This window comes from Ranitomeya imitator, chromosome 2 (assembly GCF_032444005.1).
Source record: "Ranitomeya imitator isolate aRanImi1 chromosome 2, aRanImi1.pri, whole genome shotgun sequence".
Taxonomy (NCBI): Eukaryota; Metazoa; Chordata; class Amphibia; order Anura; family Dendrobatidae; genus Ranitomeya; species Ranitomeya imitator.
Genome location: NC_091283.1, coordinates 429,037,739 through 429,062,078, shown reverse-complemented (window position 1 = coordinate 429,062,078; position 24,340 = coordinate 429,037,739). Strand labels below are relative to the sequence as shown.

At 45.2% G+C, this 24,340-nt stretch overlaps 1 long non-coding RNA gene across 1 annotated transcript in view; it reads left to right on the top strand.

Moving 5' to 3' along the window:
• LOC138667463 (uncharacterized) overlaps nt 1-23,833 on the top strand; it is a 156,874-nt gene extending 133,041 nt beyond the window's left edge. Inside the window, exons 2-3 of the long non-coding RNA XR_011318770.1 lie at nt 23,476-23,598; nt 23,674-23,833. This is a non-coding gene — a long non-coding RNA (uncharacterized lncRNA). The remainder of the gene's footprint in view (nt 1-23,475; nt 23,599-23,673) is intronic.
• Nucleotides 23,834-24,340: the final 507 nt, after the last annotated feature.

Genomic DNA, 24,340 nt, shown 5'->3' with positions numbered 1-24,340 from the left:
TCATTCTGTAACCTCCAACAAGATCCGTACATTCACCCCTGAAATACTGTGTGCTGCTGGGGCACCACTCCTTCCATTACACTGCATAACCTCCCACAAGATCAGCACATTCTCCTCCTGAAATACTCTGTGCTGCTGAGACTCTGCTCATTCCAATACACTGTGTCTCATCCTGTAATCTTCTAGAAGACCAGCACATTCCCCTCCTGAAATACTGTGTTGCTAAGACGTTGCCCCTTCCATTACCTGTGCATCTCTTTATGCAACCTCCCACAAGATCAGCCATTCCTCTCCTGAAATACTCTGCGCTGCTGGGAAACAATGTTCATCCTGCTATGCGCTTCTGTGCAGTTTTCACCAAATGTACACCATTAAAAGTTTACTTTTAATGTTTCTATTGCCCCCCCTTCCTCCGACTGACACGTTGCATGCACTTTCACATAGACTTTCATTGGTCAGTGTGCCGTCCGTTGCGGTCTGCGACCTCACAAGATCAGCAAACTCTGCTTCTGAAATACTCTCTGCTGCTGCAGATCCCAGTGTGACACTCAGCCTGTGGCCTCCCATAATAGGAATATTGTGACCACAGCATGGACTTCCTCCAGATTGCCAGGATATAAGACCAGGACCTTATATGATTTGTCTGTGATCGGAGCTGGCGATGTGCTGGAATATTCCATTTCTTCAGGATTTACAGTAGAGACATGACTTAGAGGAAGTGCCCCGGCTCCTCGTCAGCCACATAACTCTTTTTTGCTGATTTCTGTGGTGGTTCTTGCTGTTTTGCAATCTACTTAGAAAAGCGTGGGTTTAGCCAAAAATAGCCGCATTTACTACAATCCACTCATAAACCTTCCCTATTCTGTAAAAAAGGAGTAAGTCATAAGATATTGTGCAAGACTTTCTGCTTCACCCTATGGTCGTCATACAGGACTGCACCCTCACCCAGTGATTCATGGTGGAGGACGTCGGATGGGGGGATTAGAGGTACGGGTAACATAGGACCCACAAACATTGGGGGCCTGATACCTGGTGCAGAACAGAGGTGTAAGGGTGAATCGTAACCATGTTGTTTCTCAGATACATAAATATTCCATTTTTGGAAATTCCAGTAATACACTTTATGGCATAATGAAAGTTTTTTTGGACTTAACTTTGAGTTTCCATTTTTCAAGATGTCTTCGACATTATTATTTACTTTCAAAAACACCTAAACAGAAGTTGTACTGCTAGGAAAGCGACTGATAATGTTAGAAGAGTACCATTACTGATACACTGTAACGAACCCCCCTATATCGAAGTCCTGAACGTAAGCAGGTAGAGATCTTGTACAACAAAGTATATTAGAAAGTTGCAAAACCTTTAATTATAGTTTACGAATTAGTTTGCATACTGTACACTTATTTTTTTTATCATCAGCAGTATATAATACCCCCTCACAAAAAAAAAGTAAAGGGGAAATATATTTTTACATTTAGTAAGTCTGTGATACTTGATTATTATTATGTTTTCCTTCTTTTTTTTAATGGTCATAAACATTGAAGAAACGTAATATAACTTATCAGAGAAATCCGCTTCCTTCTCCACCTATGAGCCCCTTCTTCCTCTGCCTCCCGAACTCATCAACCACTCCGTTAATTGGTTAACAATGACAAACACCGATGTAAAATACTGGCCAAATACTGAATGTGTGAATGTGGTCTTAACCTCTTCACACTGCAGCCCATTTTTGTTTTTGCGCATAGAATGACTGCAGACTTGTGGTTTAAGACCAGACAACCTATTTAACCCTTTTTCGACATGCATTTTCTGGCGTATAAGACGACTGGGCGTATAAGACGACCCCCAACTTTTCCATAAAAAATATGGAATTTGGGATATGCCCGCCGTATAAGACGGGGATCATCTTATACGCCCAGTCATCTTATACGGCGTGTGGTTCTCAGGGTCTGGAGGAGAGGAGACTCATTCAGGCCCTGGGATACATATTCATGTAAAAAATAAAGAATAAAAATAAAAATCATGGATATACTCACCCTCGGACGGGCCCTGGCTCACAGCGCTGCTAGCGTCTCCCTCCGTTCCTTAGAATGCGGTGAGTGAAGGACCTTCGATGACGTTGCGGTCACATGAGCGGTCAGGTGATTTTTTTTTTCCACCACTAAAATAATAAAAAACTTGACATGTTTGGTATCACTGTAATCGTATTAATGAGGAGAATCATATTGCATGGTCATTTTAACAACAAAATGTACACCGTAAACATTTTTCCCCAAAAAAACAATGTCCCCATGCTGTTTTTTTATAATTACATAAATAATAAAAAAAATGACATGGGATCCCTCCCATTTTTGACAACCAGCCTTGCTAAAGCTCACAGCTGGGGGCTGGTATTCTCGGGCTGGTAAGGGGCCATCGATAATTACCCGCCCCAGCCTAAAAATAGCAACCCTATTAGATGCGCCAATTCTGGCACTTTGCCCGATTCTTCCCACTTGCTCTGTAGTGGTGGCAAGTGGGGTTAATATTTGTGGGGTTGATCATCAGTTCCATGGTTTTCAGTACTCACTTTTGTAGCTCCAGGGGGGTCTCTGTATATGCTTATCACAGGAGAGGTGTTTAGTATAGAGATGTAATCAGGACTGCATCTTTGATCATCTATCCACACCAGGATGTGTTGAGCAGCTGTCCCTAATTTATAACTAACCAGCTCCCATAATCCCGCTGTCCTCTCCCTGCACTAGGGGCCTATAAATTTAGAGTCATTCTTAGGGGTGCATGCATGTGTGTGATCGCACGCATTCAGCAAAGCATCACATTAGACATGCATCAAGTTAAAGAGCAGTTATTCCATGGCAGATAGTCAGGGCAGGAGTCAGGTAACCCACACTCTGCTCTCCCTTCTATCCATGTGCTATATTCTTATCCTCCTATGTTCCCTTGCCATCCACATTCACTGCCCCATCACCCCTCCATCACGACTCCTATACATCAGCTCCTCTCTCCTTCCCTCTCCCATGTACAGCTCCCATGCACTTCTCACTTTCCTGAAAAACCTCAGTCCATCTTGCCCTAACACACTGCACAAAAAAACTTCTTACAATTCCAAAAACTTTTTGCTTTTTATCTTCCTACTTCTACTGATTTCGGGAGACATCTCCCCCAACCCTGGTCCACCATCCCACAACCTCAACTGCTACCCTACCTCACTTCAAAACCATTCTAACCTTATTATTACTTGCACTCCCTCATCTCCTTCTTTTAATTGTGCCCTTTGGAACCCACGGTTCTATACCCTCTATGTTTAAAGTATGCGAATAAAGAAAACTCTTTTTTACGGATTCGGTGAAGCTGGACATTCTCTTCTTTTTTGGATTTTATACACCTGGACACAGCGGGTCCGTGCTCCCGAGGTTTAATTTATGCATCACGGCTGAGCTGGTTTATAATTCTTCTTTTCAAGCATCTTATGGGGCCAATAATATAGGGAGCATCTTATGGGGCCAATTCTATATGGAGCATCTTATGGGGCAATTACATATGGAGCAGTATATGGAGCCAATTACATATGGTGCATTATATGGGGCTAATTCTGTATGGAGTATCTTATGAGGCCAATAATATAGGGAGAATCTTATGAAGCCAATTCTATATGGAGCATTATATGGGGCCAATTTAATATGGAGCATCTAATGGGGCCAATTCAATATGGAGCAGTGTATGGGGCCAATAATATATGAAGCATTATATGGGGCCCATTATACATGGAGCATCTTATGGGGCCAATTATTTTTGGAGCATTATATGGGCCCCATTCTGTAAGGAGCATCATATGGGACCCATTCTGTATGGAGCAATATATGGGACTCAGTATACTGTATGGGGCCAATCATATACTGTATGGAGCATTATATGAGGCCCATTCTATATGGAGAAATATATGGGGTCCATCTTATACTGTAGGGAGAATTATATGTGGCTCACTATACTGTATGGAGCATTATATGGGGTCAATTCCGTATGGAGCAATATATGCGGTTCATTCTATATGGAGCACTCTGTTGTGCCCATTATACTGTATGGAGCATTATATAAGGCTCATTATTCTGTACGGAGCATAATATTGGGCTCATTTTGTTTGGAGCAATATATGGGGCTCATTATTCTGTATAGAGGACTATGTGGTGCCAATTATACTGTATGGAGCACTATATGGGGCCATTATACTGTATGGGGCAATATATAAGGCTCATTATTCTGTTTGGAGCAATATATGGGGCTCAATATTCTGTATAGAGGACTATACTGTATAGTATATATATTTTGTTGTTCTCTCAATCCACCTGAAGACCCTCGCTCTGTAACAAATAAAAAATAATAAACCAACAATATGCATACCTTCTGTTGATCTGTAATGTCCCACGATGTAAATCCATCTGAAGGGGTTACAATATTTTACAGGCAGGAGCTCTGCTATAATGCAGCTGTGCTCCTGCCTGCAAAACCCCAGCGAATGAAGGTAATGTAGGTCAATGACCTGTAGTTACCTTCAGTCGCGGTGATGCGCCCTCACCGCGAATGAAGGTAACTACAGGTCATTGACCTACATTACCTTCATTCCCCGGGGTTTTGCAGGCACGAGCACAGCTGCATTATAGCAGAGCTCCTGCCTGTAAAATATTTTAACCCCTTCAGATGGATTTACATTGTGGGACGTTACAGATCAACGGAAGGTATGTATATTGTTGGTTTATTATTTTTTATTTGTTACAGAGCGAGGGTCTTCAGGTGGATTGAGAGAACAATAAAATATTAAAACAACCTGTGTGTTTTTCATTAAAATAATTTTTAATAATGTGTGTGTTTTTTAACCATTTCATGCTATTGGATTAAAAATGGATAGGTGTCAGAATTGACGCCTCTTCATTATCAATCTGGCTTTATGTCACCTTACAATAGCAAGGTGACATTAACCCTTCAGTACCCCATATCCCACCGCTACACGGGAATGGGAAGAGAGTAGCCAAGTGCCAGAATAGGCGCATCTTCCAGGGGCTGGGGTGGCTGGGGGCAGATGTTTTTAGCCAGGGGGGAAGGCAATAACCATGGACCCTCTCCAGGCTATTAATATCTGCCCTCAGTCACTGGCTTTACTACTCTGGCGGAGAAAATTGCACGGGAGCCCACGCCAATTTTTTCCGCCATTTAACCCTTTAATTTAATAGCTAGAGCGCCCAAATTTTGCACATACACACTACTAACATTAGTAGTGTGGAATATGCAAAAAAAATGGGGATATGAGATGGTTTACTGCATGTAAACCATGTCTCATATCATGTCGGGTTTAGGAAGGAGATGGCAAAAGCCGGCAATTGAATTACCGGCTTTAAAGCTATCTAGCGCTGTATTAAATATTAATATTTATACATATGTGTCTCAAATATATATATATATATATATATATATATATATATATATATATATATATATATATATATATATATATATATATATATACCTATTCTATGTGTACACATTTATTTTACCTATTCTATTGTAACCTGTCAGTGTGATTTTACTGTACACCGTGCTGAATTGCCGGCTTTTCTCTCGAACACCGCTGCGTATTTCTCGCAAGTCACACTGCTGGTCCGTGTGTAATCCGTATTTTTCTGGCCCCCATAGACTTTCATTGGCGGATTTTTTTGCGCAATACAGTGATAAACGCAGCATGCTGCGATTTTCTACGGCCGTAGAAGACGGTATAATACGGATCAGTAAAATATGGCTGATAGGAGCAGGGGCATAGAGAAGCATTGTACCGTATGCAATCCGTATTTTCTGCACCTCTCTTACGTCCGTAAAACACGGTAGTGTGACGCCGGCCTTAGAAGCGCCCTGGACCAAGTAGCTCCCCTCACCATTAGGACCTTCAAACACAGAGTAAAACAGCCCTGGCTCACATCGCAAACTCGATTTTTACAGCGATGCTCTAGGAGTGCTGAATGTTTATGGAGGAAAACTCGCACACCAGAAGACTTCATACACTTCAAATTTATGTTAAAAACCTATAACTCTGCCCTTCACCTCACCAAACAGACCTACTTCACCACCCTGATCGCCTCACTATCCAACAAACCCAAGAAACTTTTTGACACCTTTCACTCCCTCCTCAGGCCAAAAGCACAAGCCCCTATCAGACATTTGTGCTGATGACTTGGCCTCCCACTTTATAGAAAAAATAGACAATATCCGTCAGGAAATCCGCTCCCAATCACCAATCTCCCCTGGCTCTCCACATTTGATCCGATCACAGAAGAAGTCTCCAGGCTCCTCTCTTCTTCTCGTCCGACTACATGCACTACCGACCCCATTCCCTCTCATCTCCTCCAGTCTCTCTCGCTCCAGTCGTCACTACTCACCTAACTACAATCTTTAATCTCTCACTCTCCTGAAGCATTTTCCCGTCCTTCTTCAAACACTGTATCATTACTCTGTTACTAAAGAAACCCGCCCTCGACCCATCCTGCATAAATAACTACAGACCGATCTCCAACCTCCCCTTCATCTCTAAACTCTTGAAGCGCCTAGTCCAGGGGTGTCAAACTGCATTCCTCGAGGGCCGCAAACCATGCGTGTTTTCAAGATTTTCTTAGCATTGCACAAGGTGTTGCATTCATTATGTGTGTAGGTGATAATTTAATCACCTGTGCAGTATAAGGAAATCCTGAAAACATGACCTGGTTGCAGCCCTCGAGGAATGCAGTTTGACACCCCTGGCCTAGTCTACTCCCACCTTACCAGTTACCTCTCCATTCACTCCCTCCTAGACCCTTTACAGTCCGGCTTCCGCCCCCCCCCCCCCTACACTCGACAGGAACTGCACTCATCAAAGTGACCAATGACCTTCTGACAGCAAAATGTAACGGTGACCACTCTCTGCTCATTCTTCTCGATCTTTCTGCAGCTTTCGACACTGTTGACCACCCTCTGCTACTCTCTAGGCTCCAGTCACTAGACATTAAGGACACTGCTCTCTCCTGGTTCTCCTCCTATCTTTCTGACCGCTCCTTCAGTGTTCTGTTCTCTGGCTCCACTTCGTCTTGTCTTCCTCTCACTGTCGGGGTACCCCAGGGCTCAGTCCTTGGCCCCCTTTTCTTCTCTCTCTACACGGCCCCAATTGGACAGACCATCAGCAGATTTGGTTTTCAGTACCATCTTTATGCCGACGACACACAACTATACACATCATCCCCTGACCTTACTCCCGCTGTACTACAGAACTGACTGTCCGCAGTCTCCGACATCATGTCCGCTCTCTATCTGAAACTCATCCTCTCCAAAACTGAACTACTTCTGCTCCCACCATCTACTAACCTCCCTAAACCTGACGTTTCCCTCTCCGTGGGTGGCACCATAATAACACCCTGGCAGAAGGTGCGCTGTCTGGGTGTTATGTTTGACTCCGATTTCTCCTTCACATCCCATATACAATCTCTTGCCCGCTCGTGACACTTACACCTAAAGAACATCTCTAGATTCCGCCATTTTCTCACTATGGAAACAACAAAAACCCTCACTGTCGCCCTGATCCACTTCCGCCTGGACTACTGTAATGCTCTACTAATTGGCCTCCCCCTTACTCGACTTTCCCCTCTCCAGTCTATCCTTAATGTAGCAGCCAGGGTTGTCTATCTACCTAATCGTTACTCAGACACATCCGCTCTTCGCCAGTCGTTACACTGGCTGCCCATTCATTATAGAATCCAATTCAAAGTACTTGTTCTCACCCACAAAGCTCTTAACAGTGCAGCACCCCCTTATATCTCCTCCCTCATTTCTGCCTATCGGCCTAACTGACCTCTGCGCTCTGCAAATTGCTTTCGACTAACCTCTGCACTAATCCGTACCTCCCACTCCCGACTCCAAGACTTCTCCCGTGCTGCGCCAATCCTCTCGAGTGCTCTACCCCAAGATATTAGGACCATTCACAATTTGTATAGTTTTAGGCGCTCCCTCAAAACACATTTGTTCAGAGCGGCCTATCACGTTCCCTAATCAGTCATTTTATGTTTGTGTGTAGCCCATTCACTACTTCCATCTATTCCCCACCCCCTGAAGATGGCTGGACCATCATTGTAAATACATCATTGTAACTACACACCTGTACTTTGTATCTCCCCCCACCTCATTGTAGATTGTAAGCTCTCACGAGCAGGGTCATCTTATTGTGCTTTAACCCCTTAGTGACAGAGCCAATTTGGTACTTAATGACCGAGCCAATTTTTGCAATTCTGACCACTGTCACTTTATGAGGTTATAACTCTGGAACGCTTCAACGGATCCCGCTGATTCTGAGACTGTTTTTTCGTGACATATTGTACTTCATGTTAGTGGTAACATTTCTTCGATATTACTTGCGATTATTTATGAAAAAAACGGAAATATGGCGAAAATTTTTAAAACTTTGCAATTTTCAAACTTTGTATTTTTATGCCCTTAAATCAGAGAGATATGTCATGAAAAATAGTTAATAAATAACATTTCCCACATGTCTACTTTACATCAGCACAATTTTGCAAACAAAATTTTTTATTCTTAGGGAGTTATAAGGGTTAAAAGTTGACCAGCAATTTCTCATTTTTACAACACCATTTTTTTTTAGGGACCACATCACATTTTAAGTCATTTTGAGGGGTCTATATGATAGAAAATAATGAAGTGTGACACCATTCTAAAAACTACACCCCTCAAGGTTCTCAAAACCACATTCAAGAAGTTTATTAACCCTTTACGTGCTTCACAGGAACTGAAACAATGTGGAAGGAAAAAATCAACATTTAACTTTTTTTTGCAAACATCTTAATTCAGAACCATTTTTTTTTATTTTCACAAGTGTAAAAACAGAAGTGTAACCATAAATTTTGTTATGCAATTTCTCCTGAATACGCCAATACCCCATATGTGGGGGTAAACCACTTTTTGGGCGCACCGCAGAACTTAGAAGTGAAGGAGCACCGTTTGACTTTTTCAATGCAGAATTGGCTGGAATTGAGATCGGACGCCATGTCACGTTTAGAGAGCCCCTGATGTGCCTAAACAGTGGAAACTCCCCTCAGGTAACACCATTTTGGAAACTAGACCCCTTAAGGAACTTATCTAGATGTGTGGTGAGCACTTTGAACCCCCAAGTGCTTCACAGAAGTTTATAACGTAGAGCCGTGAAAAAAAAAAATTGCATTTTTTCTACAAAAATGATCTTTTTGCCCACAAATTTTTATTTTCACAAGGGTAACAGGAGAAATTAGACCACTAAAGTTGTTGTGCAATTTCTCCTGAGTACGTCGATACCCAATATGTGGGGGTAAACCACTGTTTGGGCACATCGCAGAGCTTGGAAGAGAAAGAGTGCCGTTTTACTTTTTCAATGTAGAATTGGCTGGAATTGAGATCGGACGCCATGTCGCGTTTGGAGAGCCCCTGATGTGCCTAAACAGTAGAAATCCCCCACAAGTGACCCCATTTTGGAAACTAGAACCCCCCATGGAACTTATCTAGATGTGTGGTGAGAACCTTGAATGCCCAAGTGCTTCACAGAAGTTTATAATGCAGAGCCGTGAAAATAAAAAAATTTTTTTTTTTCCACAAAAAAGATTTTTTAGCCCCCAAGTTTTTTTTTTCACAAGGGTAACAAGAGAAATTGGACCCCAAAAGTTGTTGTCCAATTTGTCCTGAGTATGCTGGTACCCCATATGTGGGGGTAAACCACTGTTTGGGCGCACGGCAGAGCTCGGAAGGGAAGGAGCGCCTTTTTGGAATGCAGACTTTGATAGAATGGTCTGCGGGTATTATGTTGAGTTTGCAGAGCCCCTGATGTACCTAACCAGTAGAAACCCTCCACAAGTGACCCCATTTTGGAAACTAGATCCCCCAGGGAACTTATCTAGATGTGTGGTGAGAACTTTGAATGCCCAAGTGCTTCACAGAAGTTTAGAATGCAGAGTCGTGAAAATAAAAAATATTTTTTTTTCACAAAAAAGATATTGTAGCCCCAAGTTTTTATTTTCACAAGGGTAACAAGAGAAATTGGACCCCAGAAGTTGTTGTCCAATTTATCCCGAGTACGCTGATGCCCCATATGTGGGGGTAACCCACTGTTTGGGCGCACGGCAGAGCTCAGAAGGGAGGGAGCACCATTTGACTTTTTGAGCGCAAAATTGGCTGTCGTGTTTGGAGACCCCCTGATGTACCTAAACATTGGAAACCCCCCAATTCTAGCTCCAACCCTAACCCCAACACGCCCCTAACCCTAATCCCAACCTGATCCATAATCCTAATCACTAGCCCTAACCATAATCACATCCCTTACCCCAAAACAACCCTAATGTCAACCCTAATCAAAACCCTAAATCCAACACCCCCCTAATCCTAATCTCAACCCTAACCTCAAACCTAACCCTAATCCCAAACCTAACCCTAATCCCAAGCGTAACCCTAATGCCAACCCTAACCCTAATACCAACCCTAACCCAAACCCTAACCCTAATCCCAACCCTAGCCCTAACTTTAGCCCCAACCCTAACCCTAGCCCTAAGGCTACTTTCACACTTGCGTCGTTTGGCATTCCGTCGCAATCCGTCGTTTTGGACAAGAAACGGATCCTGCAAATGTGCCCGCAGGATGCGTTTTTTGCCCATAGACTTGTATTGCCGATGGATCGTGACGGATGGCCACACGTCGCGTCCGTCGTGCACTGGATCAGTTGTGTTTTGGCGGAGCGTCGGCACAAAAAAACGTTCAATGAAACGTTTTTTTGTACGTCGCATCCGCCATTTCTGACCGCGCATGCGTGGCCGTAACTCTGCCCCCTCCTCCCCAGGACATAGATTGGGCAGCGGATGCGTTGAAAAACTACAGCTGCTGCCCACGTATTGCACAATTTTCACAACGTGCGTCGGTATGTCGGGCCGATGCATTGCGACGGCCCGTACCGACGTAAGTGTGAAAGAAGCCTAACCCTAAATTTAGCCCCAACCCTAACCCTAAATTTAGCCCCAACCCTAGCCCTAGCCCTAGCCCTACCCCTACCCCTACCTCTAACCCTACCCCTAACCCTACCCCTAACCCTACCCCTAACCCTACCTCTACCCCTAACCCTACCCCTAACCCTACCCCTAACCCTACCCCTAACCCTAACTTTAGCCCCAACTGCTGTTCTCCTGCCGGCCGGCAGATGGAGACAGATGGCGGGCGCACTGGGCATGCGCCCGCCATTTTCTTCTGCCGGCGGCCAGGAGGAGCAGCAAGAGGACATAGGTGAGTATGGCAGGGTCCCCGAATCCCCCTATTTCTCTGTCCTCTGATGTGCGATCACATCAGAGGACAGAGAATTACACTTTACTTTTTTTTTTTTTTTTTTGCGAACGCCGGTAAACAGTTAATTACCGGCGATCGCAAAACAGGGGTCGGTAAAACCGACCCCGATCATGCTCTTTGGGGTCTCGGCTACCCCCGGCAGCCGAGACCCCAAAGATTCTCCCGGTGCCGGCCGGCGGGCGCACTGCGCATGCGCCCGCCATTTTGAAGATGGCGGCGCCCACCGGGAGACACGAGGAGCATCGGGGGAGCTAGGTGAGTATTGGGGGGCCACCTGGGACCCCTTTTCTCTGTCCTCCGATGTGCAATCACATCGGAGGACAGAGAAATTAAAGAGATCGCGTTTTGTTTTTTTTTGCGATCGCCGGTAAACGGTTAATTACCGGCGATCGCAAATGCGGGGTGGGTTAAAACCCCCCCGAATCATGTTCTCTGGGGTCTCGGCTACCCCCCGGCAGCCGAGACCCCGGAGAAAATCGGCCTCTGGGGGGCGCTATTGACTTTTTCCACAGCGCCGTTAATTAACGGTGCTGTGGTTTAAGTACCCTTAGCGGCCGCCGTTAAAAGGCGTATCGGCGGTCGCTAAGGGGTTAATTATTGTATTGTTAACGTTGTTACTTATGACTGTTTATTATTATTATTATTATTATTATTAATGTCCCCTTTGTATTGTCAGGTGACATCAAGCCTACAGCTTGGTAATGGAGAAGTGTCTATAAGAAAAATTCTCACAGTGATCTGCTGTGAAGACAATGAGCTTGAACTGCAGTAACCTCATCACTGACTTTTTCCCACGGTTATTTATTTAAATAATTAAATAAGCAGCATGGGGACCCCTCTATTCTTGATAGCCAGCCTTGCAGAAGCTGACAGCTAAGGGTTGCAGCCCCCAGCTATGAGTTTTGCCTGGTTGGTTCCAAGAAAATAAGGGGAAACCCACGCCAGGTTTTTCATTCATTTATTTTGGTATGTCACAGGCAGCGGCTGAGGAATACCCCGATCATCTACTTCTGCTGTCACTGTTATTAGCAGCAGCAGGTGTCGGATGATGGAAATAAGAGTCCCAAAAGCCCTCACCTGCTGTCAGCATTTGGACTTTAATATAACTCATCATTCTCATCTGCTCGCGCCGATCGCCGGCAGAGCAGGGGAGAATGATGAGAGCCGTACTTAGCACCCGCCGCCGGGGAACAGTGCTTACTGTAGCGCTTTTTTACCAGCGGCCGTCCGTGTGGTACTGATGCAGCACATGAGTTGCCCACCAGGGTAGGGTACTCGTTCCCGGGTCCGGTCGGCTATTAAAGAGGATGTCACGGTGGCTGCGACCCGGTCCGTGGCCCTGGGACTCATTGTAAACGGGAACGGTCTTTTAGGGGAAAAGTGTTTATAAGTCTGTTGTGACGCCACCTGTGGTGTTCGGTCAATAGTGGGACCGACGCTGCGTTAAAGCAGTCCTCTGGGGGATGTTATTGCAGCACTGATGGTACACTTCCCACCTGTGAAGCGGAGTCCCCAGGGGTCCTAAGGTGTATGGCGGTGATGACGGTTGCCGCTAAATGAGTAAAAGACACAAGTTGTAAGTCTCTACCTAGTTTACTGTAGTTGGCAGGCCACAGTCAAGGGCACCGGCAACAGGTACATAGGAGTCCAGGCAGCCCGGAAACAAGTGGAATCCCCTTGGCAAGGCAGGTTAGGAGCCTTCCACTCTGCGCTTGCTAAAGTTCCTTGCTGCCTGAAGTGTTCCAAACAAGGTCCTAATTCTTTCAGTTCTTTCTCCTGTCCTAGGACAAGTACCTGTATGGTAGGCAGCTTGAGCCGTTCCTTCTGGGGTCTCCGCATGGTGGCTCCAGGATGCTGCTGTACCACAGGCTTAATTTGTGCAATGTCCGTGTAACCCTATGCCCTCCGGTTCTGCTATGAAGCTTGCAGCTCCCCACAGCCTCGGGCTCCAGGTACCCGGTCTCTGCGCTTTGGCTCCTCAGAAGCCCACTTGTAGCCTCCTTGAGCCCTGAAATCTCTCCTCTGCTCCTTTCCTGTCTGCTCCAGACTAATCTAGCTCCTCCTCCAAACCAGGATCTTTATCCAGGGAAGCTGCCCTAAAACAGGGTTTTGAGCTCCCCCTCCTGGCCTAGATTCAGACGGTGTTGTGTGTGTGATTTACCTGCCAAAGAGATCCCTCTTGTTTCCAGGCATAGCACTACCCTCCCTGAGAGGAAGGCAGCAATACTGGGGTACCCAAACTCCTGGGGTGCCGCACACACAGTTGCCACATGTATTAAACATACGGATATGGATTTTCCGTTACTGGAAATAAACGGACATGTGAATCCAGCCTGATTCAGAGTTGGAATCACAGCCACACAGCTCAGTACTGCTACATAATCTCTACCATGCTACTGAACATGTGCAAAACTGAGAAAGAAGGAGTAATCCTGGTTGCGTGCTGTGTATAGAAGACATCATAGCAGCAAGTCTCCATCCACTAGTTCAGAGAGAACTGAAACTGAGAGAAAACCTTGTAAAAATGCAGGACACAAGTCACGTAATGACTAGCTATAGTGTTATTCCTCATGTACACACACATGACAGTTTATTCTGAAAAGTCACATGAAATGACAGCTATGATTTAATTTTGTCTTGTGAAAGTGAATTCTTTGCATTGTTTCACTTTTAGAGTTTTCTTGGGAATTGTCTCTACAGTCACATAAGGAAATTCAGTCTCCATCACGGTCTTACAAGAGCAGCTCAGGTTTGCCCTAAGGCTGGGTTCCCATTGCGTTATGGGACCGCGTTAAATGGACAGCGTTGCACGGCGAAATTAACGCCGTGCAACGCGGCCGTTAACGCGCCCATTGAAGGCAATGGGAACGCGCTTCACTAGCGCGTGCCAGGTTCGGCACGCGCTAGCGACGCGCCGGTGATTCCTGGCGCGCCGCGGACGCTGCTTGCAGCGTCCGAGGCGCGCCCGCGGTCCGTTCCCCGCTCTCGCAGATCGGGGATCTGCGAGAGCGGGGACGTTACCGCGACCCCGACCGCAGCCCCATAGAAAACATTGCGTTAGCGCAATCCGCTAGTGCTAAACGGATTGCACTAACGCAATGTGACCCTAGCCTAAGAGTTCACATTGAGGTTGAGTTCTATTTTCCAGAATGTGCCACAAGGGAGGGTGGTCTCTGCTCTCCCCAACCGGGTGAAGTTCAGCACGGCATAAATTTTCAATCCTCTGAATAGCTGGCGTATAATTCTACATTTTCCTTCCAACAGGAAAGACAACTCAGACGCCACCCCAGTGATAAATTGGATTACCAGATTAGAGTAACCGACCTGCTGGGGTCAGCGGATTGCTGCACCATATAATACTGATTTATAACATGACATTAATTAGAAGACCACCATAGAAATGCACATAAACCTCACCCTGGAACATGTACTCTCAATATGGGGACATGGGGCCTGATTCATCATTTGTGCTTCCATTTTTTTGATTTGTGGTTTTTGCAGATTTTTTTTTTTTTTTACCAAATTCAGCAAAATGGGGCATGCCTGAATTTTGGCACAAAGCATACTTTATAAAAATGTTTTTCCTATAAGGCTATGTGAACATGTTAAGTCTGTGGTGCAGAAATTTCTGCATCTCGTCAGGAAAAAACAGAGGCAAAAAACGTGCGTTTTTGATGGATTTCTGCCCACTCAATAATCTGGGTGAAATGTGCAGCTGAAACAATTGACATGCTGGAGAATTAAATCTGCACCAAATCTGCAAGTCACAAATAAGCATAGTGTGCATGACACTTCAGGATCCTTATTCACCTTGCTGGAATCCGGAAACCCTTCACGTTTTGTTACAAATCTGTGCAGAAAAAAAAAGTGACAAATCTGCAAACCTAACCGTTTTTACGACTTTTTAGCTCAAAACCTTGAAAAATGCAATTTTTTTTTAAAGCAAACCTGTCACCAGGTTTGGCCGATATGAGCTACAGCCTCCACATTTCAAGCCTAATATACAGCTTTCTGTAATTCTGTATATCTGCCCCAACCCGACCTGCAAGAGAAGAAAGAGCTTTTATTATACTCGCCCGCGGAGCGGTCCGGTCCGAGGGGTGTCTCTGGTCCTGGCCCGGCGCCTCTTTATTCTTGCAAATACTGTCCACCTTCTTGCTTTATGTGGATGACTTGTTCCTTCCCGGCATCGCTCTCCTGGCAGGGGTACTTCTCTGCCCTGTTGAGGGAAGAGCAAAGTACTGCAGCGCTGAAGCGCCGGGAAAGGTTAAAGTGACCCAGCGCATGCGCACTGCTGTACTTTACTCTGCTCTAGTCAGAGCACAGACATACGCCTGCATAGGAGTATGATGCTGGGGAGACTCTTTGTGACGTAGGGACAAAGCAAGAAGGAGGGAGGCAGCCGACCAGCAACTTCCATTGGACCGGACCGCCCCGCCAGAGGCGTAGCTAGGGTTTAGGGTTAATAAATACTCACCTCTCTTCCTCCTTGTTCCAGCGGTGCTCCGACCTCCCGCTCATCTTCTGACAACGGGAGCTGGGTGGTGACGTAATTGCGCCCAATGTCTGCGTCGGTGATGCCAGACGCTGACAGGGGGATTATAGAAGGAGCGCAGCGCTCCTTCCCTCATCAGTGCGGTGACGGGCTGGGGGGCCCACTACTGACACTGGGCCCCCCCGGCCTGCTCAGGGGCCCCATAGCGGGCGGCAGTGCAGGGAGATCGATTCTCCCTGCTCTGCCGTAGAAGGTAACTGTATTGGCGCGCGCAGCGTAGCTCCGGGTGGGCCCCCTCTGAGCACCGGGCCCGGGGCTCAGACCGGTCCCGCAGTGAGTATAATAAAAGCTCTTTTTCTTCTCTTGCAGGTCGCGTTGTGGGCAAATATACAGCACTATAGAATGTTGTATATGAGTCCTGGAAGGTGGTGGCTGCAGCTCATATCGGCCAAACCTGGTGACATGTTCCCTTTAAATAGCATACATAAAATCACTCTTGGGAGGGATGGGGGGGGGGGGGGGGAGGACTGGAGCATAGCTGTGGCAAATTTAGCAATTTGTTTTTTTGTTTTTTTTTAAGTCTCATTTCATTAATCTGTCTAAAACATCTGAAAAAGCCACACTGACGTAAAAATCAGAAAGTGAAGTAAACCACAAAATAACACTTGGGGTGGGGGGGGCACAAATCAAAAAGTCACTAATTGAGAAGTTTTCCTACCAAAAAACTGGCAGAAATGTGATAATAAATCAGGCCCATACCATCTACATAAAAATTGGATTAAAGATTCTTTTTTATTTTTTCAGTTTTCTGGTTTTACCGTGTAAATAACCCTCACTTTTGTTTAATACCTATGCTTGTTCTCAGTTAGGAAGTTCCTTTTTAGTGACACGACCTCCGGTAGACATGACTCCTAAAAACAACTGCAGCCAACAAAAGCGATCACCATAATTGAAATGATTTGGGTTCTTGTTATTTAAGAGATTCTCTATTCTGGAGAAAAGGCTTAAAAAAAAAAAAAAAAGCAATTAAAATGCCTTCTGATTGCAAAACCGGTCTAGCAAAGGTTGCGGACAATGACATGTCTCCGAACGTTGCATTGGGGTATCTGGGTTGGGAGACCCAGCTGGATTTTCCCGCCAGCATCCTTAGAGTTAATGGGATTGCTCCCCGGCTGGACACATTCTGCTCCCATTAGTCATCACTTCCTTCTGTTCCCAGTGTGGAGGATGTCAGAGCATTCCTGGCCTGTGATTGGCTGCGGACTCAGGGAGACTGTTTACGTTCTGGCCTCTTGTTTTGCTGTGTCATTCTTTGCTACTGATGACCCTGCAACCACATGATGGTCAATTCTGGGAAGACAGGGGGGCAGATTCCCTGAAAGGTCAACATGTTCAGTAAACAAGGGAGGCCAAGCCCCTTCCCAAAAAAAGAAAAGACAAATCCTGCTGTACAGCACTGGATATGAATGGGGATGATATTACTTCTCATGTAACACAGGCGGCACAGCAGCAGACCCCCGGGATGCCCCTTCCCACTGGCAACATGCAATCCTCATATGCCCATTCCATGGTGTGTTGCATCAGCAGTACAATCCGCTTTGTTACAATGAAGACATAATTGATTTTTTCTCAACAATATAACCATATAACGCTACATTCCCACAATGAGTATTTCACAACATTTTTTTTTTAAACTATTTTACTTAATGGGTGCAGAAAATCTGCAACATCAAAAGCTCATCGTGGGAACAAGTTGTTTTTTTTTCCTTATTTCTTGTACATTGCATGGCAAAATAAATAATGTATCTCAAAACTACAAGTGCAGTGAAATAAAGAAAAAAAATGCAGTTCCATCATTGCTTTTACAGTGTTTATTCTGCCATAAATATGACCTGGTAAAATGATTCGCCAAGTCAGTTAAATTACAATTTTATCCCTGAAGAAGCCACCTGAGTGGCGACGCGCGTCCCTTCAGGCACATGCACTTTTACTCTAGCCCTGTTCTATAAGTGTCCCATCTGGACATTTACTTGCAGCCCTGTGACTGCCGTGCTGCGGGTAAGTTTGCTTACTCATGTGAACCCGGGGTCTAGCTCTTCTTTTTGCACTAGACTCTTTTCCATACTCTTGATCTTTTCTATATAGCATCTCTGAATATTTACCTTTATTATACTTCGTGCATTATTGATTGATATTCTTGTTGCACTATCCATCATTTGTTATTTGTATCATATGTGAGATCTACTCCTCTATGGTATATTATTATTATTATTTATTATGTCTTTCTATGCAAACAGTCATAGGCTGCACTTCTTATACCTCTTGCTTCCCTTGTGACAATTTGAGCAATATTCATATTTATAGTGTGTGGTTTCTATACTGGGTGCCAAAGCATTCGCCTCTATTGGAGGACCAGAGTTTGCTGTTATATCGGCACACAGGTGCGGACTGGGGATTAAATTTAGTCCTGGCATTTGAAATCACACAGGCCCATGTTGTCCCCGTCCCCATTAACCAGATGGAATATATTACTAAAATTACCCTGGATGGAGGAAACGAAGATTTAGTACAAGACCAATATTTCTAATTATACCCACGGCATGCTGGGGTAAGTGACATAGTGACCGGCTTTGTGCTCCGTCACAACTCTTAACAGTGGGTGTCTTGAGAACATTGATTCTGTTAACAACGTAGCAGACAATGCATCCCACAACCAGACCGACCCTTCTGGCATTTGCCAGAATTGCCAGATGGCCAGTCCGGCCCTGTCGGCACAATTTATACTTTACGCGTATATTTCATATGTACCGTATGTATATTATTACACTATCACCTCTCTGATGGATGTACATTTCAAGTTTGCTTTTAATTGCTTTTAATGTGTTTTTGGGCTTTTTGAATACGGTACTTTAATAAATATTATTTACCCGGTGGTCCCAGACTTTTGACATGCTTTTCTTCTTTCTTATACGTATCTCAAATTGACATGCTTCAGGTTGATTCCATTAATTCTTGGATGGTGCCCTCCTATCTGGTTGTATAATAGAAACACGTCACCACTTCTGTTTTTATCACCACCTCCTGGTTTTGGCTTAAAAGCACTGAAGTGAAATACTGACCAAATACTGAGCGGGTGAACGTTACCTAAGGCTGCTTTTCATACATCTGTGTTTGGCAGTCCAGGTATGGACAAGGCCGCAGGTATCTAGACATGAATTATACAGACTCAAAATCATATGTGAGACTATTGAGTTTAGGTCAGGAAACCCACATCTGGTCTTTTCATTGCAGTCCATACTCAGAACGTGAAACATGAATATGTGAATCCAGCCTAACCCAGATTTAGATTCACAGCCACACAGCTCAGTACTGCTACATAATATCTACCATGCTTGCTACTGTTGCTGAACATGTGCAAAACTGAGAAAGGAGGAGTATTCATTTTTATGCGTGCTGTATGGAAGACATTATAGCAGCTAGTCTCCATCCACTAGTTCAGAGATAAAATACTGAATATGTGAACGTAACCTTATGCATTCTCTTTCTTTGTAAAAGAATAAAAATCACCTAAGTACTGAAAAAAAATTAACCTTAGAAAAATTACACTAATTTTCTGTGCAACAAGAATAGTATATCGGCCCCAATGTGTTATGAAGTTACAATGACCTTGATGAGATGGATATTAATGCTGATTTTGAATAACCCTGCCATAAGTGATTTCATATTGACTGTATGATTCACACATGAAGGTCACTTTGTCAGAAATTCTCCATGGGTGGATACTCCTGAGATCTCTACACAAAATGCAACCACAAGTGTGGAAAATCCATATCAGACATGTTAAAGTGGCATGTAATATGGGCGCATACACATCTCCCATAGACACCGTCTGTAAACAGCAAAAAATAACAAGTGCTAAATGCAATAAAAAAGGAAGATATTCTGTGTCACGAAGATACAGCCCATATTTTTGTTCTACTTGAACAATAATAGCACCACTCTTAGTGCCCCACATAAAAATGGCCACCACTGTGCCCCTTACATAATAGTTCATCCTTTCTGTCCTATAGGTAATATTATTGCCCTCGAAAATAGTCCACATTTTGTCCCTTTGATTGCCACAATAATCTGAGTGCCCCTATAAGAATAATGCTATCCAAGTTTAAACTTAAAGGGAACCTGTCACCCCCAAAATCGAAGGTGAGCTAAGCCCACCGGCGTCAGGGGCTTATCTACAGCATTCTGTAATGCTGTAGATAAGCCCTCGAAGTATCCTGAAAGATGAGAAAAAGAGGTTAGATTATACTCACCCAGGGGCGGTCCCGCTGCGGTGAGCATCGCTGTCCGGGGCCTCCCATCTTCTTATGATCACGTCATCTTCTTCTTTTCTTCACGCCGCAGCCGGGAAAGGTCAGAGAGGCCCTGCGCACTGCAGTACTTTGCTCTGCCCTCAACAGGACAGACAAAGTACGCCTGCGCTGGAGCTGCAGTGTGAAGACAAGAAGAGGACGTCATCGTAAGAAGATGGGAGGCCCCGGACCGTGACGCCCATCGGACCAGAACCGGGACCGCCCCTAAGTATAATCTAACCTCTTTTTCTCATCTTTCAGGTTACATCGGGGGCTTATCTACAGCATTACAGAATGCTGTAGATAAGCCCCTGATGCCGGTGGGCTTAGCTCACCTTCGATTTTGGGGGTGACAGGTTCCCTTTAACATTAATAATAATGTCCACAAAGTTTCCAATATACAGCTCCGCTATACCCAGTATGGTGTGCCCACAGCTCTGCTATACACAGTATGGTGGGCCCACAGCTCTGCTATACACAGTATGGTGGGCCCACAGCTCTGCTATACTCAGTATGGTGGGCCCACAGCTCTGCTATACACAGTATGGTGGGCCCCTCTGAGCACAGAGTCGGAGATGACCGCACCATCAGTACCTCCCATAGTTACCCTATTATTTGGCACCATATCCCCGTGCCTTACCTCAGTCACCTTGACAAAAATGTATTAAAAGAGTAATTAACATTAAACTACAGGTGGAGTGGGATTTAGTGCACAGGTCCAGAATCTGTCTTGGTTTCTGAAGCTTCTTAGAAAAAATATCTGAAAATTCACAGTATCCAGGCATGAACATGTCCGCTCATCGTGTTTCACTTCCTTGGGTCCACACCTCTAAAAACTGGAAATGAAAGCTGCACAGTAAAGTGAGTGGTCACCGGCGGGTCACAGCCGCGCATCTTTTCCAGATAGTTTAATTTCTTACAGCGCAGAACGAGGAGGCAGGTTTCTTTCAGTATGAATGTTGGAGGTGCCATTGTGATCAGTGATGTAAAAGTTATATGTAAATCAGGCTGGAACTGCACTTGGGCGTGTCAGTTCAGTCTAAGTGCATTGACACACCCATATTGCACTTCCAGCCTAATCTGCTTATGGCTTTGGCTGCAGATCTCTCATGGCTGGCATATATGACATCTCGAAATAGATAATAAATAGATTACTCTCATCCGGCTTCTGTCAGTGGAAGATCATTGAGGGAAGAGCAGGAGAGTAGTCGTGACCGCAAGAAGGCAAATCAAGACTCACATAGGCCATAGAGAGGAATCTGAAAAGTCTGCGCATCGCAAACCGACACAATTCGGCACTCACAACAGCTAAATTGATCATTTCCAAGAGCAACCTGCAGAAGTTTGATTGCAGCTCTGGGTGTAAATGGAGAAAGCAATGCAAAATAACGTCTTCAATTCGTTACCGCTTTTAAACTAAGAAGTGATGTGTGACTTTGCTGGTCAGGTACATTGCACATAAGAGTGTGCTCTTATCTAGGGGGTATCTAACGATCCTGGGGCTTGGATACATTCCCAGATTCGGCCTCTGTGCCGTGTTTTTTAGTTACACTTCTGGCGATTGCACACATTTTCGCCCTTTTACACCACAGGTTGCATCTCTTGGTTCCTGTGTTGCTCTGCTCTTGCATCATGTCCTCGCTGTCTCCTGGTGTCGTCACACTTCCACATACTATGCATCAAGGCGAGGGACAGATCGCAGCGGCACAAGCCAGCAAACGGCTACAGAACCTGCAATGGAAATCTATAGGGCGACTAATAAAGGGAGTAATGACAGGGAGCAGCCGCAGAGCCAAGTGGCCTCCAGACTGCAGCTCTATGCAGCGGTGTAACTCGAACCTCGTGGGACAAAATGCAAAATTTCCAACAGGGCCCCCAATTATTTCAAGTCTTTAGTAGCAATTGTCTTTTTCCTAAAGGTACTGTCACACTCAGCAACTTTTGAATGATAACGATAGCGATCCGTGACGTTGCAGCGTCCTGGCTAGCGATATCGTTGTGTTTGACACGCAGCAGCGATCAGGATCCTGCTGTGACATCGCTGGTCGGAGCTAGAAGGCCAGAACTTTATTTCGTCGCTGGATCACCAGCTGACATCGCTGGATCGGCGTGTGTGACGCCGATCCAGCGATTTGTTCACTGGTAACCAGGGTAAATATCGGGTTACTAAGCACAGGGCCGCGCTTGGTAACCCGATGTTTACCCTGTTTACCATTGTAAATGTAAAAAAAAAAACCACTACATACTAACATTCCGGTGTCTGTCACGTCCCTCGCCGTCAGCTTCCCGCACTGACTGTGAGCGCCGGCCATAAAGCACAGCGGTGACGTCACCACTGTGCTCTGCTTTACGGCCGGCCGGCGCTCACAGTCAGTGCGGGGGACTCTGGATTTGCCTTCGGACCGGCCTGACTCCGTCTGCCCTGTGATCTGGTGCTCTGGACTGTGGACACTGAAGCCTTCAGTAAAGGTAAAGAGACTGCAACCTTGTGTCCTCGTTCTTTACTGCGCTTCACACCATCCATCATCTATACACCGGGAAGCCCTGGGGACATACTTCACCTGTGGGAAGGTATACCATCTAGCTGCCATAACATCACCCCAGCGGACCCCTAAGCAGTGTCGGTCACCCTGACCGAATACCACAGGTGGCATCACGAACATTATCCCTTTAAAGACTTTTCCCCATTTACTAACGGACGTCCCTAGGGCCACGGACCTGGTCAGCCACCGTGACATCCCCCTTGAGAACCGAAGGGCCCGGCTCCGAGTACCCCACTGCTCTATGGGGGCGATCCAATAATAAGAACCCAAAAGTCTGACCACAGCTCTGGATGTGACTCGTGTCCTTAGAAAGCTGTTAGTCTGGGTCAGGAGACCCCTGGTTGGTCCAGGCATTGTGCTCCCTATATAGAAAGTAAAACATGGATGTCTGATTTCTAATTCATTTCCTGTCTATGGAGTGGCAAGGGGCGTTCTTTATAGCCTCTCCATGAAAGACCATTTGTATTTGCTCCAAAGCCCTTTAAAGGGTATTTGAAACGCACATCCCTTTTAAGCACTTTAGCTACAGTTGACCCTAAAAGTCCACTCTCTTTGGACTAAGTGATATTGCTATGTTCCTTACCTATGTAGGCCAAATGCCTGGGTCCTGAGCCATGATCGAAGCAGTGATGACATTACAGGACTGGACGGACAAGGCCAACAAAGGGCATTTGACCGTTTTTATAAATATATCCATTGTCCCGTGTCATAGTGACTCCAAAGTAACCCCGTGGCTGAACGCAGAATGAAGATCTCCAGTATTTCCAGACCACAGAAGCCTCTCTGGGGAATCACTGGTGAGGCGGAAGGAGAAGCTCTGAAGAGAAAGTTCAGGGTAAGTTTTATCATGCTATTTTTGGCCATATTGGTTCCTTATTGAATTGGGACAGTGATGAGATTTTCCCTGCAGGGACCCTGGAAGAGTCCAGATATGGAAGAATTTGCATGATAATGACGGCATCCGCCACTAACAATATGAACGATCCAGACACCAATTAAAATGAAGTCTCGGTGGGCGATGGGACTTAATTTGGGAATGTTTTGTTTACAATCCTGTTTTATTAAACACTTTTAACCCTACATTGCAAGCTGCTCAATCCATTTCAGTGTGAAACCTTTCAGGCGAAATCCGTGCTCTCTGCTCTCCTGAACGCCCCTGTAGTTGACGTCTTTACAGTCAAATATAGGTGTAGATGAAAAGGCATGTCCGCTTTGTGAGTGCTCAGGAGAACAGATAGAGGGGCCACATCATAGACAGTCAGAGAGCTGGTCGCAGCCTGCAATGGATGAAAGCACATGCAAGCTGCAGAAGATGGGTACAATTTAGAATAAAACACAATTATAAAAATTCTTTCGCCAATAAGTCATGTATTTGAATATATACATTTGCTGTTTGTGCTCTGGGCATCATCTCCACTGGTGTAATTTCAAGCTCATGGGGCCCAATGCAAAGGTGCCATAGGGCCCGTAACTATTGCAAGCCTTTAATAATAATAATCTTTTCATATGCGCCAAAGGCACATTTTGGGCCCCTTTTGACTCCAGGGCCCAATTGCAACCCATGCACCTATTCTGGT